The sequence below is a fragment of the Oreochromis niloticus genome, linkage group LG19, assembly GCF_001858045.2.
Source record: "Oreochromis niloticus isolate F11D_XX linkage group LG19, O_niloticus_UMD_NMBU, whole genome shotgun sequence".
NCBI lineage: Eukaryota > Metazoa > Chordata > Actinopteri > Cichliformes > Cichlidae > Oreochromis > Oreochromis niloticus.
Window position 1 is genome coordinate 28,975,347 of NC_031983.2, and position 19,670 is coordinate 28,995,016.

Sequence of the window (19,670 nt, forward strand, 5' to 3'; positions counted from 1 at the left end):
TCTTGATTGATTGATTTTATTGATTAGCATTTAAATATCTCAGTGAATACAGAATACAAAATAAAGATTACCACAAAGCAAAAAATCATGAGACAAGGCTAATCAAAAGGTATTGGCTGAAGCATTTGCTTATTATGCCAACCCTTTTAACAAAAAATCTTTTGCATGCAGCTCCTGTACACAGGGCTCGAAGCAAAGAATAAAACAAAGCAAAAACAAACAAACAAACAAACACAAAAAAAACTTTCCACCTTAGATAACTACATCAAAGCAAAACAATCAAGAGTTTCAGAATTATTATTTTTGCTCTTTTCATTCTTGATTAATATATTTTTCTAATACTCTATTTTTAAACATGTTTTTAAACAAGGAAAATGAACTACACCTTTTTAAATCACTGTCATAACTATTCCACAGGTTAACTCCTCTAACAGAAACACATGTCTGCTTTATGTTTGTCCTTATCTTGTTTTTTTTAAAGACATCTGTTCCCCTTAAGTCATATTGACTCTCTCTGACTTTAAACAGCTTCTGAATACTGCGGCAAAGCAAGTTATTTTGTGCTTTATACATTATCTGTGCCATTTTATATTCGACTAAATCATAAAATTTTAGGGTATTCAGATTAATAAACAAAATGTTAGTTGGTTCTATATAGTTTGATTGATTTATAATTCTTATAGCTCTTTTTTGTAACTTGAAAATAGGAAGAGTATTTGTTTTATATGCATTACCCCATATCTCCAGACAATAAGTCATATATGGAAGCAACAGAGAACAATAAAGTGTGTATAATGATTTTTTGTTCAGGACATGCTTTGTTTTGTAGAGAATAGCAATGGTTTTTGACATTTTTGTTGTCACATGATTTATATGAGACTTCCAGCTCAGCTTATCATCAATTATCACTCCAAGAAATTTATTTTCATACACTCTTTCAATTTCAATTCCATTAACCCTGATTTTAGATACATTTTTCATTTGTCTAGTGCCAAAAATAATCAATTTTGTTTTCTTTATATTTAACGATAACTTATTTACATCAAACCAGTTTTTTAATATATTTAACTCCTTTTCCGCTGTAGTCAGAAGCTGTTCTAGGTCTTTACCTGAGCAATACAGAGTGGTATCATCAGCGAACAATACACATTTTAACAGTTTGGAAACACTACATATGTCATTTATATATAATATGAATAATTTAGGGCCCAGCACAGAGCCCTGAGGAACACCACAAGTTACCTTCAACTGATTAGATTTTACATTATTGATTTCAACATATTGATATCTGTCATCCAGGTAACTTTTCATCCACTTATATGCTATCCCTCTTATGCCATATCTCTCTAGTTTATTCATTAATATAGAATGATCAATTGTATCAAACGCCTTTTGTAAGTCTATAAAAACACCAACATCCCGTGAACGCAGCAGATAAAGGGGTGTGTCGAGGCGTGGGGGTTATAAAAGGTGGGCTGTGCGCCTCCGGAGTCGTTCACCTTTCCTCCCCCAGCAGAGCAGAGCGCCTCTATCACAGCCGACATGAAGACGCTACGCGTGGTCGTTCTCGCATCGCTGCTGCTGCTTCTCCAGCTCAGCTCACAGGTGAGTCACCTTTTGTCCAAGTGGCGTGGGTGTCGTGTTCGTGCTGAGAATTTGCATTACGTTAAGAAGCTTTAAATCTCGCGTGGAGGGGGAGGCTCCGGGAGAAACTTTTTGTCAAACGTTAAATTTAAACACGAGACTCGGATCAAAGGTGTAGGTGATCTTTGACCTCTCAGCCTCCTCACGGCGCGCAGCCGCACTTCATCAGCTTCTTGGCGTCTCTTGTGTTGCAGGTGGCCTGGGGGCGGGTGTCCACGGCGTCCACGGTCAAGTCGTCTACGGTCAAGGCCTCTACGTTCAGCGCATCCACGTTGTCCACTACGACCGCGGCGTCCACGATGAAGTCGTCTACGGTGAAGGCGTCCACCCTTTCCACGCCGAAGACTACGACCTCTCCAAGAACCAGGCCTCCGACAGGGACCGGCTCCCGGGGTCCCGCCGCCTGCACGCCGCTGCTGGCTCTCCTGGCTCTCCTCCACGGCTGGTCCGGATGACTGGATCCGAATCGGCCTGGACTCCGTGGAAACTTTAGGTCTTCCTAAAGGAGGTTTAATAAAAAGCTGGGTTTCCTCCTGAACTCAGAGAACAGGAGTGACTCGTGGAGGTGATCCTGTTTCTGGTGGCACTGATTATGAAGTTTGTATAAATGCTGTAAAACATTTGGGACTGAAAGGCTGTGCTTCGATGTAAACTGAATAAAACTAAAATCTAAGACCACGTGACTGTTTCCTTCCTGTGCGGGAGAAGTGAAGCTGCATGAGTGAGCTCAGCCCGATGATCTGACCCGCTGTGGATCAGTCAAAACACGTCTGATTATTGGGCTCCTTCAGCCTCTTAATCTGGTTTCAGGTATTTGCATTTTTAATTGGCACCTTAACCCTGAACTGTGTCTGAGGCCTCAAATAAAGATTATCTTTATTACGAGGACCCAGTAAAGACTAATAAAGGTTATCTTATCTTAAAATCTGAGCTTCCTGTAGTAATGGTGCTCTCAACACGGGGCACACCTTCTGCCTCAGATGTGGTGAACTTGGGTTTAAGACTGCAGATTCAGAAGTTTCTGTGTGTACATGCAGAAAAATTTTAATTTGGAACTCATCAAATCTGCAGCTGACATAAATGTGAAACTGCCTCGGGACCAAAACGCGTGACTGCGTCCGTCTTTTATATAAAGTGTGTTTTTAGCATGTACGCTGTAGTCCTGGTTTGGAGCGCTTTTGCCTGCGGGACTGTCTTAATTCTGCTGAAACAGCCGTCAGATGCCACACCGTGGTCATTGATGAGGGTTCAACAGAAACTCACCACACCTTGAGCAACACAGGCTGCTGGTATAAAGCGGGATGGATCCATGCTCACATGTTTACACCAAAATCTAACTCCACTGTCCAAATCACAGGAATCCAGAGTCATCAGCCTCTGTTTCCTGTTTTTAGCTGATGGGAGGGGCACTCCAACCATGTCTCATGTCTCCCTGTGGGTCTCAAACACGAGCTCAGACTCTGCTGCTCATCAATAACAGCTCATAGTTCCACAGATGCTGGAGGTGGAGATCCCTCCATCGCTGTGATTCCCAACAGGACGCCGCCATCAGCTGGAAGCTCTGAGGTCAGAGCGGGAGGTGAAGCTGATGATGTCACGATGTGCTGAAGAGTGCACTTTCCTTTTAAGGGAAGAGCAGGAGGCACATTTGTCACCAACATGTCATGTTTGATGCGCTGCTAAAACACTTTAAAATGTTTTTTTCTGTTAGTCCAGACTGAGATGTCCTCACATATTCTGTCTCTATGACTCAGTGAAGATATGTTTTCAGTTATTCTGCTGCCTCGAGTTGCACAGACACTTTGTGAATTATTAACAACCTTTTGTTTATGCAGATTTTCACATCAGACGTGTTAATACTGGAAACACGTTGGTTAGAAACAAACTACAACAGAAACAGGGCGAGTGAGAAGAAAGAGGGCGTTTATACAAAGTAAGCGATGAAGCCGTGAGCAGAGAGATGTGTGTGTGTGTGTGGGTCTGTGAGGATGATGTAACCTTCCTCAAAATAACACTGCGTATTTCCTTTACTGTTTGAGACCGGTGCTGGTTTCCTCTTTCTCTCAGGGTGTTCACCTGATGGTGCTGCATTCAAAACATCCATAATTCACTCTTTATTTTTCTAAATATGATGCAGAGCTGAGTACTTGTAGTGTCTGGTTGGTAAAGCCTGTTAGTGTTAGTGACCTCTGAGGTTTCTTTATTTCTGCACAATGGACTGAAATTTGGTACAAACACCACGATTCTTCTCAGCCAGTTTAACGGCCTGAATCACTTCTAACAGTTCGGACTCCTGTCGACACAGCCTGCAGGTATGCACGGCCCACCTTATCTCACAAAACACCTTCTGTGGGTCATTGTGTAGAAGCTTCATGCAGGGGATGTTTTTAGTAACAGGAGTCTTACTAGCTTGCAGGTAAACAATCCACATTGATGAGGTAACCTCCAGCTGGCCGTTGCACTGTGAGGTTAAATCAGCAGGCTGGAGGACGGGTTTCCTGCTCGCTGCCCAACAGACAACTCTGGGTCCCCACAGACTCACGCACCAAAACATCCAGCTGCATAGCAGAAATCAGTGTGTTCACAGTCTTTACAGCTCAGTGTGGCTGATGACATGTTAATGATGTCAAAATAACGTTTCCTCAATAGAACAATGAGACATGATCAATATAAAGTCAATAGAAGTCATTCTGTCCCTGTTTTGACTGACAGGCCAATGACAACGAGAATAGCGGAGTGCTGAACCAATCACGTGGCTGGAATAGAGTTCAAGGTTAACACACACACACACACACACACACACACACACACACACACACTCTTCAGAGCAGCATCTGTGAGGCAGCGAGTGGCCGCTAGAGGTCACCATCAGCGGTAAAATCAAAGCCTATAAAAGCCCGACCTGCGCCTCCCGTCCATTCACTGTTCCTCCACCCGGCACAGTAAAGGAGCCTCCATCACCTCCATCACCTCCAGCATGAAGAAGCTGAGCATCGTTTCCCTCGCAGTTCTGCTGCTGGCTCTCTGTCTCACCGCTCAGGTCAGTTTCACCCTTAAATCGTTTGTATTAAAAATCTTTCAGCACCTTTTCTTTTAAAGATGGGCGCGAACTGTTGTAGCAGCGCAGTTTGTTTGCCCCTAATTAAATGCGGACTTAATGAGCTTTAAGGCTTATGTTGAGGAGCATCAGAGGCTGAAGGAGAAACTCGCACAAACTCCGAGTTTAGTGGTGTGGAAATAAAGTTGGGCAGAAATAAAGACCGGCGGGTTTCGTGCTGACACCGAGGAGAAAAAGGAGCGGCCTCCTCCCTGATGAGTTAGAAAAATAACGTCAGTGTTAAAACTGTGGAATGAGTAACATTTATCGTGGGAGCGCAAAGAATCCCGAGTGGAAGATTTCTTCACCAGATTTGAGGGTAGAAGTAAACCTGAGGGGAAATTCTGTTTTTGTGGAATTTTGATGAAATGATTAAAAATGAAGATTTCACGGGATCAGCAGTTTGTCGTGACCCTCCGTGATCAGTTCACTTTTGTGTGTTTCAGAGGGCTGAGGCAAACAGCACCGCCCCCACCACCGTCACCACCACCCCCACCTCCGTCTCCACCAGTGAACCCACTAAGAGTGGCTGCGGGGGTCCCGCCCTCTCCACGCTGCTGCTGTCCCCGCTGCTGCTCGCGGCTCTTCTGTTTCACGCCTGATGTGAGGGAGCGGACACGGCACAGCCGCCACGCGTGGACTGGAGACGCATCTTTAGTTTTATTACAGATTCAGTGTTTTTCTTGTTCTTCTTTTTTTTCTTTGAAGTGAAATAATTTTCAGTGTTGATGGGAAATGTTTTAAAAGGCGCGCGCGCCGCCCCGATTGGCTCCGGTCTTTACGCACCGGCGGGCACACAGGCTGCTTTTCCTGCCTCCTCTCTTCACGCTGTAAACTCGCACAGAGGCCGGGAGGAGCATGACGCCACTCCACCTGTGAAGAAGAAAATCCGTTTAAAGTGATTGTACACGAACGAGTTTTGTACTTTAGACCAGATTTCTCGAATTTTATACAAAGAATAAAACTGTAAATTGTAAGAACACGTGACTGAGCTCTTGTTTTTCCCCGTCGAGTGTTGCAGTATGAAGTATAGATGCTACTGGAAGAGTTGGAGCAGGTGAGCTGAGAACACTGATAATCAGGTCTGGTGTCCGTGTCAGCCGCACAGGCGGATTATCAGGCTCAGCTTAATCTGGTTTCGGGTGACTGTAAATAAACATGTGGCTGATAGAATCGAAAAGCAGCTATTTTAAGCGTGCTCTGCTCTAAATATGTAATTATGCACATTTACGCAGCTGCTTGCATTTATTCTTTTGCATAGAACACTTGGTTGTGCAGTAGAGGTTTGATGGTCAAACATCTCGCTTGAATAAAACTTTTATTTATAATTTGAACCTCATCACAAAAGCTGAATCACTTCTTTACGTTCAGCTTGTTTAACATTTGCAGACCTGCTGAAAGTACCGGTATGAAAACTATGAAGTGAATTCTAACATGTAGACACATCTCCAGGAGCCTTTTGGCCCATCTGACACAAAAAACTGCAGTAACTCTGCCTGGATGTGTCAAAAGCACGGATCACTTTTAAAAGTGGAGCGGATTGTAAAATTATACCAACTTTCTTTATATTATATTTTCAGTATGAGCTCAGAGATCCAAGAGATGAAATAATATTTGCAAAGTGAATCTGTGATAACTTGGAGGGAAAGGACTCAAAAGGGAGACACTCAGAGGAAGAAAAGGGAAAATGCCAGGAGCTGAAGTCAGAATCAGTAAACAAGCTCAAACACAAACAGATGAGAAATAAAAAAGGAAGTGAAAACTGGAAACAGTAGGAACGTTAGAAAGACTGACAAACTGAGGGAGACTATCTAGTAAAGTAGACGGAGTGTATACGCTGTGACAGGATGCAGGGGTGTGGCTGGGGAATAATGGACAGGTGTAGATCACAGGTGAAAGTAAGACCCAATGAGGGAGTGAGGATGAACTGAAAAAATAAAGCAGGTTTTAGTCACAGCGCTGAAAACAGTGTGAGGAGTCTGATAAATGTGACGAGGCTGATTATTTGATATGTGGTCGTGGTTAAAAGGTTTGAGTTCAGTTAAGTAAATAGTTTCACATGAACAACATATTACATGATGTGTCACTATTATTTCACAAACACGAAGCCAAAGTCCAGCCTTGCTTCGTTATGAGGGTAACTATGAGCTAGGTGCTGCTAATCAAACACACTCGATTAACTGATCCTCATCAGGTGTGAGCACCTCTGTCAGACCAGTTAGCAGATCTGCAACATTTAGGTGTGTTGACACAACGTCAGTAGTGATCTTAGAGACCAGAGTCTGTGAAGGCTTTCATAAGAACAAACGATCATCATTCTGCAGTGAGAGATTATTCATGAGTGGAAGACGTTCAAGAGGCTGACAATTTTCCCAGGAAATTCACCTCAAGGTCAGTGTGAGTGTGAGTTTGTGGTGATTAGGGAAAAAGTGGGTTTTATTTACCCCCAAAATGTGGAAATATCCAAAGTAAACTAACAACAGCAGGCCCTGAACTCAAGCCTCCAAACTGACAGAATAACAGCAGCCTAACACACAGGAAATAAAGGAAACTTAAATGTTGGCAGATCACACTGGTTCAACACATGGGGGGGAAATAAAGATTCATAAAATCCTCTGGTAAGTAACATAACCAACAGTTAGTTTAGCATTTCATTAAAATAAATAATAATCAAACCCAAGATGAAGTAAACGAGGAAGTCATAAGTCAAAGAAATGCACTTTTAAGATAAATTGCTAATTATGCCCCGATGATAAGGCCCAACCGGCACTTCCTCTCTCTCTAAAAAGAGTCTTTCTCTTCTCTGTAAAAACTGAGAAGAGAAAGAAATCTGTCCTTTTACAAAGTGGAGACGTTTGCCCGGAATGCAGAGCGCAGTTTCAAGAAAACCAAACTCGACATATCGACACAAACACCTGCACAGCTGATGATGTGCGCACCTTGCAGTCATTGAGTGGCCCGTGAGCTCCTGTGTACTAAAGTGTTAGCCGTCTGTCCCGCAGCTGAAGCCTGGGTTGCACTAGCCCAAACCACCAACCTTGAATGAAGCAATGATGTAAAGCAGAGTGTGTAATTTCCTCCCGACTGATATAGTCACACGGAAAACTATTACTTCAAGCTATTGCTGCTAAAAGTGGTTCTCTGAGCTGATGATGGTGCAGACTCAGTGTTTCAGACGGTGCTTCTGCGTTTTGTAAATGGTGTTTATCTGAGGTTGTTTCCCTCCCTGATAAAACCTGTAGATAAGATGATAAGGGTACGATGATGTTGCTGTGGGTAAAGTCAGTACTGTAACATTCAGAAATCAGTCTAACTCAGTCCTGTTTATAAATCCAGATGATGTACAGTGTTGGAAAAAGTCAGTGAATACAACATGGTGTTTCGTGTTTTTGTTTTAATGCAGATTTTCTTTGTTAAAACAAAGTTGTCCAAACCTGCCAGGCCTGTGTGAAATGAATTTAGCCACATTGGAGGTTTTCCAGCATGAACTTTGACGTCACGCCAAAACATCTCCACCCGATTAAAGTCCACATTTTGACTCGGCCACTCCAAAACCTTAATTCTGGCGTTTTCAGACATTCAGAGGTGACTGGCTCGTGTGTTTGGGTTATACACCAGGACAATGATTGAGCTGATGGGCGGACATCTTCCTTTAGGGTTTCCTGGTGGAGAGCACAATTCATGTTTCCCTCAGTCACAGCATCCCAGACCATCACACCACCACAGTGTATGCCAGCTGCTGGGATGTTCTCTTTATGAAACGCTGTTAGTCTGATGCAGACGTAACAGGAAATGGTTCAGCTTCTGTCTCATCAGTCCACAGAAAATACCCAGAAGTCTCAGGGATCATCCAGATGTTTGTTGGCAGATGTGAGATGAGCTTTTGTGATCCTTTTGGTCAGCAGTGGTTTCCTTCTTCGACTCTCCCACAGTCTTTCTTTACAGTTGAATCATGACCTCTGACCTTAACTGAGGCAGTCGGGTTCTGCCATGGGGCATTCAAGTAAAATCATGACCAAATCAAACATGTGAATCATTAATAATAACGTCTCCGTGCTGGATCAGTCGGGGTTAAAGAGACCTGGTGTTGGCCACCAGTGGAAACTGTGCAGAGGAGGATGCTCGGCAGGGCTGCAATCTGACATACTGGGCGTTTTCCCGGTGGATCGACCCACTTTGGATTGATGGGCCGGCCTGGAGGGCCTACACTCAGCTAAAGTGTAGCTCTTAATAATTGTTCCACATGCTGCAGCACAACTAAGAAATAACCCAACAACTGTACCAACCTGATTATCTATAATCTCTGATGCTGAGCATCCAATGAGATGATGGCAGAGGATCCACTGTGGTGACACCAAAGGGTGCAGTGGAAAAAACAAGATTATGGTGTGTAATGGCACATTCCCTTTTTTCTCCACCTCACTTAAGTGAAACAGGAAAGTTGCTCATTTGCAGTGTTTCATCATAAAGCCAATAAAACTGCTCTAACTTTAAAAGCTAAAGTGAACACATCCTTGTGTGCACCCTGTGTCATGATTCTTCCCTCAGGTGTGGCTCCTACCACTAGATTACACGAAAACTCACAATTCCATCCATTCATTTCCTTCCTAGTCTAATTCAGTGTTGCTGGCGCCCATCCCAGCTGTTACAGGGTCAGCGCTGTCAGGACTGGTATTTGACCTTATATACAGTGGGATGCAAAAGTTTGGGCAACCTTGTTAATAGTCATTATTTTCCTGTATAAATCGTTGGTTGTTACAATAAAACATGTCAGTTAAATACATCATACAGGAGACACACACAGTGATATTTGAGAAGTGAAATGAAGTTTATTGGATTTACAGAAAGTGTGCAATAATTGTTTAAACAAAATCAGGCAGGTGCATAAATTTGGGCACTGTTGTCATTTTATTGATTCCAAACCTTTAGAACTAATTATTGGAACTCAAATTGTCTTGGTAAGCTCAGTGACCCCTGACCTACATACACAGGTGAATCCAATTATAAGAGTATTTAAGGGGGTCAAGTGTAAGTTTCCCTCCTCTTTTAATTTTCTCTGAAGAGCAGCAACGTGAGGTCTCAAAACAACTCTCAAATGACCTGAAGACAAAGATTGTTCACCATCATGGTTTAGGGGAAGGATACAGAAAGCTGTCTCAGAGATTTAAGCTGTCTGTTTCCACAGTTAGGAACATATTGAGAAAATGGAAAACCACAGGCTCAGTTCAAGTTAAGGCTCGAAGTGGCAGACCAAGAAAAATCTCGGATAGACAGAAGCGACGAATGGTGAGAACAGTCAGAGTCAACCCACAGACCAGCACCAAAGACCTACAACATCATCTTGCAGCAGATGGAGTCGCTGTGCATCGTTCAACCATTCGGCGCACTTTACACAAGGAGATGCTGTATGTGAGAGTGATGCAGAGGAAGCCTTTTCTCCACCCACAGCACAAACAGAGCCGCTAAAGCACATTTGGACAAGCCAGCTTCATTCTGGAATAAGGTGCTGTGGACTGATGAAACTAAAATTGGGTTATTTGGGCATAACAAGGGGCGTTATGCATGCAGGAAAAGAACACAGCATCCCAAGAAAAACACCTGCTACCTACAGTAAAATATGGTGGTGGTCCCATCATGCTGTGGGGCTGTGTGGCCAGTGCAGGGACTGGGAATCTTGTCAAAGTTGAGGGAAACATGGATTCCACTCAGTATCAGCAGATTCTGGAGACCAATGTCCAGGAATCAGTGACAAAGCTGAAGCTGCGCCGGGGCTGGATCTTTCAACAAGACAACGACCCGAAACACTGCTCAAAATCCACTAAGGCATTCATGCAGAGGAACAAGTACAACGTTTTGGAACGGCCATCTCAGTCCCAGACCTGAATATTATTGAAAATCTGTGGTGTGAGTTAGAGAGAGCTGTCCATGCTCGGAGGCCATCAAACCTGAATGAACTAGAGATGTTTTGTAAAGAGGAATGGTCCAAAATACCTTCAACCACAATCCAGACTCTCATTGGAAGCTACAGGAAGCGTTTAGAAGCTGTCATTTCTGCAAAAAGTGGATCTACTAAATATTGATTTCATCTCTTTTTTTTTTTTGTGGTGCCCAAATTTATGCACCTGCCTGATTTTGTTTAAACAATTATTGCACACTTTCTGTAAATCCAATAAACTTCATTTCACTTCTCAAATATCACTGTGTGTGTCTCCTGTATGATATATTTAACTGATATTTTTTTTATTGTAACAACCAACGATTTATACAGGAAAATGACTTTTAACAAGGTTGCCCAAACCTTTGCATCCCACTGTATGGTGATGACTCTGAAGAAGAAACGGGGTTAGCTGGCAAAATTAGCAATCTTGTGGTTTGCAGGATGCCTGACTCAGCTCAGTTGACGTTATAAAGGATTCTATCAACGCTGTACAGTATATGATGTAGAGATTTCACCAAGAATAAGAACAAAAGAGAAGCAGCACCTCAGCCATGATGAGTAATTTGTTGTCTGTACGATCATAAAGTTCCCTTTTTAAACATGCTGCACTGATGCAACATGTTCAGCCTGTCACTACATCCTGTAAAAACTGGAACCTGAGACTGTTGAGACATTTTAAACAACAACTCTAAAGTACACTGAACATATTGTTTTAGACTGAGCTTGCTGCTACTCAGGCATGAGGAAACATTTGTTTGTACTGCTCCTTTAAATACTTCTAATATTATTATTGATTGAAATGTAACATGTATTTAAAATGATACTACTAAATTATTTAACCAGTTTAGAAAAACGTGGCAAGTTTAATTTATTTATTATGGTTAATTGTTTTACAAAAAAGGTTGTAATGTACAAACATGCATGTCAAAGGCTCAGTGCAGATACACACTTGAGAGTTGAAAATAAAATGTACTTCCTGTACTTGTTTAAAATGGTTCTTTGAAGCTTTTGAGTTTCTGTACATTCAGATGTTTGTGGCCAAAGTTACTTAATTTTCGGTTGTGAAATTTTGACGAAGTTCACTAATACATGACAGCTCAGTCCGCTGGAAATGACACAATATGTTCAATGTGTTGATTTGTAGATTAGCAATCGAGTTTACATGTTTGTGCAAAATAAATCTGAGTGGATAAAAAATAAATGTAGTGTGAAACCTACAGGACACTTTGTCATATTGTGCAAGAGTTGAGAGTTTGGCTTTAAGTTGGTGTAAATGTGATTTTTAAAGGAATTTCTGAGTTAAATTTCTGCATCTGGAGTTCCACAAGGCTCTATCTTGGGTCCTTTTCTGTTGTCTTTGCACATCTTCTCATAGCATGTGCATCTGTTTGGAATGATCTCAGACATTTTGTCACCTGTGACTAAATCTACAGTAAGCTGAAGACACGCCGGCATTAAGCTCTCAGCGGTTCATAGTTGGGTTATTTTATGCAGTTTAGGGACCTCCTGTGTGTGTGTGTGTGTGTGCACGTTATTGACACAATATTTAGAATAAAACTCGCTTTTTCTGCTGTGAGTCCTTCAGAATAGAAGCGGAGAAACTGGTGTCACAACAGGGTTTATTTACAGTATTTTTGTCTCTAATCTTTTTAATTGGTTTTTATTTCCTCGTCTCTGATTTTGTAGCTTATAAAATGCTACATCTCTCTGGCGCCCTCTAATGGGCAGACAAACTCTAACACTGTATTTCCTCATTTAAACGCAAAGATGCGTTTTTTCTTTCATGACAAAGGTTATTTATGTAACCGTTATTTTAACTGGATAATACTACAATGACTAGTAGTACTACTACCAGTAATTATTAGTAATAACAACTAGAAATCAAAGTGTTTAAAATGCGTCCGAGCGGCTCACACACTTCAGAAGCCAGTACTCATTCTGACATGTTTGGAAACTGGACTGTTAACTTCCTGGTTTTCAACCGTGGTGGTGATGATGATGATGATGCTGCCAACCATCTTGACCTTTTCTCTCCAACTTGACCTCCAAACCATTGGGTCTGAGCGGTCCCTGTGATATACGGAGACACCTCAGCACCCTCCAGCTTTAAACGCACACAGTCCCGCCGGGTCATGGGAGAATCTGAAGCTGCAATAACAGCGACTGACCACGAGAGGTCGTCATTTATCTATCGTGAGTAAAATCGAAGCCTTAGATGACAAATTAAAGGAAAAATTCAAAACCTATATCCCTGCTTATTACAGGGTAATACAAAACAAATTAAAGAAGCTTTTTCCGATCAGCGCATCAAGTCAGTTAAACTTGTGGGATACAGATCTGGGCTGTCAAGTAGCAGAGGAGGATGCTAATCAGTTTAAGCTGCTTTGGCGCTAATGAAATTAACAACAAGTGCACTAGAGGGGCAAAGGTGAGACCTCCAAATCGGGAATGATTTTACAGATGGAGGCCACTGACATTGCCCCCCCCCCCCCCCCTGAAGGTTTGCTGTGTCTCCCTGCACAGACTCAGGATCTGCTCCTTTGTGGAAGGAAGAACCAGATGAGCACGCCAGAGCTACAAGATAACCTCCAGCAGGATGCTAGTGTGAATATGCCGGACCAGACGATCAGAAACAGATTTTCACGAGGGTGGCCTGAGGGCCCGACATCCTCTACGGGGCTCTGTCCTCGCTGCATTGGGGTGTGGAGCCTGACTGGCGTTTTCCAATTGGCACACGCAGCGCGGGCACCCTGTGCTTTACATAGATGAGTGCAGGTTTACTCTGAGCACATGTGACAGATGTGAAAGAGTCCGGAGAAGCCGTGGAGAACGTTATAGTGACAGTAACATGCACGACTGGTTTGGTGGTGGATGACGTCTGTACAGACCTACAGTCAACGGCACCCTGACTACCATCAGGTATGGGGATGAAACCCTTGGACCTGCTGTGCAGTGGGTCTGACTGCGAGAAGCTCCCCCAAGATGCCATCTGTTGTCTCATTAGGAGCGTAGTCAGGTACACATACAAACACAAACTGATTACTATTGTCAGTTACTGCAATGAAATTTCAATTTTAGTAGCTTACTCTCCTTTATTCACTCTGATTTTCAGGTGTCTGTAGGTATGTGGTTACCTGGAGGGATGTACCACTGTGAGAGGGGTGCTGCGGAATAGTCCAAGTGATCGCTGCGTTAATTTCCCGGTCAACTATACATAAATTGCACGTCGACACGATTTTTTAAAGCTGGTGAACTAGACCAGAAATCACTGATAACAAAAGAACAATAAATCTACTTTCTCCGGTACTTTATACCCGATCAGTTGCAATGCAATTTTTTTTTTATTTTTTTTTTATTTTTTGTCTTTCAATATTTTTATTGCTTTTTGCAACAGCATACAAAGGTTTGTTTTCCCCGTAATATGCTGCAGTAATAGAAACCCTTTCCCCCACCCTCACCTCCCACCCTGCTCTCTACCAAACCTACATCAAACAAAAAAAAACAAAAAAAGAAAAAACAAAACACATAGAATATTTTTTTTTTTTTAAAAGCACATAGAATATATATACATTTGTACAATATGTGGTATTTATACAACTTCAAGACATGAACAATAAAAAAAAATAGCTAGCATATACTAAACCATTTTCTCCTCGTCCACATTCCTGCAGGAGTTGTCCGATGTTTACTTCTTTTATAAAGTTTTTAAATGGCTTCCAAATTTCATCGAAATATGTTAACTTGTCTTTTAGAAAATACGTTATCCTTTCCATTGCCATACACTGTGCCAAAGAATTTATCCAAGCACCAATAGCAGGAGGATCTAATTTTTTCCAATTTAATGCAATCATACGTTTTGCCTGTAATATACAATAATCCATAAACACAATTTGATGGGTTCTTAGTTTAAGATTTTTAGAATACACATGTAATAACAACATTTCTACATCTAAAACAATCTTTTTATTCAAAATTTGGTTTATTTTGTTCATCACCTCCTGCCAAAATGCACGGATAATTCTGCATTCCCATATACAGTGAAAAAATGTTCCACGGGCTTCTCCACATTTAAAACATGTATCTGGAATTCTATTATTATATTTGTTCAATTTCACCGGTGTTATATATAATTGCATGATCCAATTGTATTGTAATAACTTTAAGTTACTATTAATCGATAGTTTTTGTGATTTTAAGCAAATTAACTTCCATGTCTCCTCAGAAATATTGATATTTAGGTCCTTTCTCCAAGCTACCAACTTAGAAACTGATGTTTCTAGAGAGGCAGATACAATCCAGTTATAGAATGTTGAAATTAAACCTTTATTACCACCTTTTTCCACCATTAACTCCTCTAACTTACTTAACTGGGGAATGTTGAGAGACTGATTTTGCATGGAAGAAATGAAGCTTCTAATTTGTAAATACTTAAAGTGTTTTTGGGGAATTTGAAATTTAGAAACTAAATCCTCAAATGAAACCATTACTCCATCACAAAAAAGATCACCCACTTTCTTAACACCTTTTTCTGCCCAACCCTGGAACCCTACGTCCAGGTTTCCTGGTACAAATAAGGCATTTCCCCAAATAGGACTAAACTGAGAGAGATTATTCTTAATATTCATCATTTCTTTTATTGTAAACCAAACTTCAATCATATTTTGGACTCAGTGGCGGTCCTAGCCTATTTGGCGCCCTGGGCGAACACTCCCTCTGGCGCCCCCCCCCCCCCAACACACACACACATATGAAGACAGAGAAAATATAGTATGCAAACGGCTACTAAACAGACATCATAATTCGTCATACAATGAGAACAGGACAAATCAACAATTGACACTGACTAATTACTATTATATTAATATTATATTATTGTATATATTGTTTGGAGTTTAGTCTGTTACTGTAACTATTTTTACCATTTCTTCTTGGAGGAGCTGTAACCCACATAATTAAGAAAGTATTCTGAAAGTTTTAGGATGCATGACCTGCCATTATCCAATGACACATCTGCTTACCTGTATCTTTTGCTCGTTTCTCCTTGTAGGAGCCATAATTAAATATTGAATTTTAATGATCACTAGGTTTTCATTTGTTTGGTTGCTATGGTGATGTGTAACAGGAGTCACGTGGGTGCTAGCGGTGACATTAAGAGGGCGTTGTCAGTCTGTCATTCACTGCTTTGATTTTGACAGAGAGCAGGGCTGGGTAGCCGTAGTTTTTGTTGACCGCAGCCAACGAGTTTCCCCTTCTTGCTTTAGAGCCTGTGATGTTTTAAGAGTTTGAATCGCGAGCCGATCACATTGCTCTGTAAACTTTTCAAGCACTTTAATAAACAAGCAAGCAATTCCACCTCTCGCATTATTGCGTAAAGTTGACAGCGCGTCAGGCAAATAGGCTCAATCCCCGGCTTCTAGCGACTGTGGAAGTCGCTACACTCCTCTTCTTTTCTCTTTTTTAAACTTTAAAAACGGGTTGTGTGTGAGACTTTAAATCAACAAAATATAAAATATACATTTTAAATTGTTATTGATCCCTTTACCCCGAGTCCTAAAGTGTATATTTATTTTCTTACTCTTAAATATTTATTGTTTGTTTACTTGCACTGCTGTAACTGGAGCCTCGTCGTCTCGTCTCTCTATATACTGGACTGTATGTAGCGGAGATGACAATAAAGTTTACTTTGACTTCAGCAGCGAGCAGGCGCACCGAGGGCTCTCGCGCTCACTTTTCGTGTATTGATTGATTGATTGATTGATTATGCTTTATTCATCCCGAGGGAAATATAGAAAAACATCGGTGCAAATTATAAGTCTTTATCATAATGTCCGGTGTTTTCGTGTTTGTTTTTATTTTGTTTTATTTTGCGAGTTGGTTATTAGATGCTGCTCCAGCCAGCCAGAGAATCCCCCGCCACCCCGCCCTCTCCTCCCTGTGCCGCAAGCAGCAGGCGCACCTCGCAAACGGAGGCCGCCCTTACTCCCAGCAAATGGGCGATAGAAAACCGATCGGTGCCTATGCCATCCCTAATATGCGCTGGCATGATGTCGGGGCAGCATGAGTACGAGCATTTTTTTATTATTTTTTTGCCGATGCCCGTGATGCCGCCCCCCACCATGCCGCCCCGGGCAACCGCCCGTGTCGCCCGTATCTAAAACCGCTACTGTTTGGACTATAGGATTATTTGTTTCTTTCTTTAACTGTTTTGGCTGTGCAGAGTATAAATACAAATTTAATGGCATTTTAAGAGAATTTGCTTCCATCCCCACCCAAGACGGGGTATTTTGGGATGAAAAATAAAACATTATTGTCCTTAGTTGAATAGCCAGATAGTACCAGTGAAAACTGGGACATTTCAACCCCCCTGAATCAAAGGGAAGATACAACAAAGACAAACGAATGCGGGGATGCTTCTTGTTCCAAATGAACTCTCTAATTAATGATGCTAATTTGGTAAACAATCCAGCAGGAGGAGCCAGTGGGACATTTTGAAACACATACAACAGTTTAGGTAATACATTCATTTTAAGAACACTTATCCTTCCAATAATAGATAGTGGTAAACTTATCCAACGCTCCAAATCTTTGGAAATTTTCTGTAGAATTGTATTATAGTTAATTGCCACCACATCTTTTAATGAAGGAACTATTTTGATGCCTAGATAAGTGAGTTCAGAATTAACAGTAAAGCCAGATATATTCTGACTTACGTTTGGATTATGCAATGCAATTTAATGCTCAACTACAAATCAATGGCTTTTTGATGGTGACCCGCGCGGAATGATGGTCAGCTATAAATAGACGTTTTGACGTTGTTGTTGTCACCTGGTCGACTACAAATAGATCAAATATCAATGACAATAAACAACGGTAAATCAACATTATTACAACGTCCCTATAGTAAGACCGTCGGTTTACCACAGTATTTCAATGTTGTTACAACATTGGCATTTCAACCCCGACCATATACGACGGTTCGGATGAAAAATCAACATCAATTCAATGTCGTCTTGCTATCTGGGTCGTTTTAATTTCATGGCGTCCTTTCATTCCTGACACATCCAGTCCACATCAGTGCAGGTATCCAGCATGATTTATACCCCACTGAGATCTGAACTTTCAAAGCTACTTTTTTTTTTTTTTTACCAGTATATAATAGAGCAGGATACAGATGATGATGCCTTAATGCTGTTTTTACAGGTTAAACATGAGCATAAATCGGATCGAGTTGTGCATGCACGTTATCAGTTTGTAACGGAAGTTGCCATAAATGCAAATAAATAAATAAATAAAAATTAATGGGACTTTTTTAAGTGGGGGGGAAAACACTTATTTAAACCCTCTGTGCTGTTTCTGGATTTCTTTGCGCTCTTTCTACAGGCGCCGTCACGCATGCTTGCATTTCTTTCTTTTTATTGGCTGATCGGAGTGCCTGAACGAAACCCGTGGGCCATGATTGTGCTGCTGGAGCACGTTTACCGACTGTATCTGACAATAATCTGGCTGCTGTGAGAGCTCGGTGCCAACAGACCGTCCCAGCAGACTGAGCTCCAGCTTCACCGACGCTCTTCAGCCGGAGTCTGCTCTGTGCGCTCTTCCATACGGTCCATGGATGCAGCCGGATCACTAGATGCTGTTAATGACTTCCCGTTTCCTCCCTTTGTCTAAATAAGGCGTTTCTAGCTCAAAAAGACAAACAAGCCAGTCTCCAAAAAGTAGTGACGTCACAGCGATGCACTGGTGCGCTGTGAGGTGAAGAAAATCTCCACCAGTGAAAATAAGATGAAAAATAAATTATTTTCGTTTTCTTTGATGGAAAAACCAGTTTAAAAAAATCTAAAAACGCATCAAATTCTCCCTTCACAGCTGACGAGCAGAAACCACATCACCCCTCTGACTCCAGCATGTTGTGAACACAAAGGGCTGTGAGGCCAAGACAAACAGAAGTAATTGACCGAGACTGAGTGAAGAACTGATGCCCTTCCTCCTCCACCTGCCGCCTTCACCCCTTTCTGAGGATGGGCGGCTGAATGGGCTTTGAAGGCCTTGGTTGCTTCATGCTTCGTGCACTCAGAACCAATTGTATGCTGCTAAAAGTGGTTCTCTGAGCTGATGATGGTGCAGACTCAGTGTTTCAGACGGTGCTTCTGCGTTTTGTAAATGGTGTTTATCTGAGGTTGTTTCCCTCATAAACCTGATAAAACCTGTAGATAAGATGATAAGGGTACGATGATGTTGCTGTGGGTAAAGTCAGTACTGTAACATTCAGAAATCAGTCTAACTCAGTCCTGTTTATAAATCCAGATGATGTACAGTGTTGGAAAAAGTCAGTGAATACAACATGGTGTTTATTTATGTAACCGTTATTTTAACTGGATAATACTACAATGACTAGTAGTACTACTACCAGTAATTATTAGTAATAACAACTAGAAATCAAAGTGTTTAAAATGCGTCCGAGCGGCTCACACACTTCAGAAGCCAGTACTCATTCTGACATGTTTGGAAACTGGACTGTTAACTTCCTGGTTTTCAACCGTGGTGGTGATGATGATGATGATGCTGCCAACCATCTTGACCTTTTCTCTCCAACTTGACCTCCAAACCATTGGGTCTGAGCGGTCCCTGTGATATACGGAGACACCTCAGCACCCTCCAGCTTTAAACGCACACAGTCCCGCCGGGTCATGGGAGAATCTGAAGCTGCAATAACAGCGACTGACCACGAGAGGTCGTCATTTATCTATCGTGAGTAAAATCGAAGCCTTAGATGACAAATTAAAGGAAAAATTCAAAACCTATATCCCTGCTTATTACAGGGTAATACAAAACAAATTAAAGAAGCTTTTTCCGATCAGCGCATCAAGTCAGTTAAACTTGTGGGATACAGATCTGGGCTGTCAAGTAGCAGAGGAGGATGCTAATCAGTTTAAGCTGCTTTGGCGCTAATGAAATTAACAACAAGTGCACTAGAGGGGCAAAGGTGAGACC

The 19,670-nt window shown here is 41.7% G+C and overlaps 1 long non-coding RNA gene across 4 annotated transcripts in view; it reads left to right on the forward strand.

The window, feature by feature from the left end:
• Positions 1 to 4,526: 4,526 nt before the first annotated feature.
• LOC100695193 (uncharacterized) overlaps positions 4,527 to 19,670 on the forward strand; it is a 36,094-nt gene continuing 20,950 nt past the window's right edge. For 2 of the 4 annotated variants that reach the window (XR_003215221.1, XR_003215220.1), the window contains exons 1-2: positions 4,527 to 4,684; positions 5,188 to 7,132. This is a non-coding gene — a long non-coding RNA (uncharacterized LOC100695193). Of the gene's footprint in view, positions 4,685 to 5,187; positions 7,133 to 8,144; positions 9,221 to 18,545; positions 18,561 to 19,670 lie in introns of those variants that run through there. The other 2 variants (XR_003215222.1, XR_268400.4) reach the window with 2 other exon arrangements.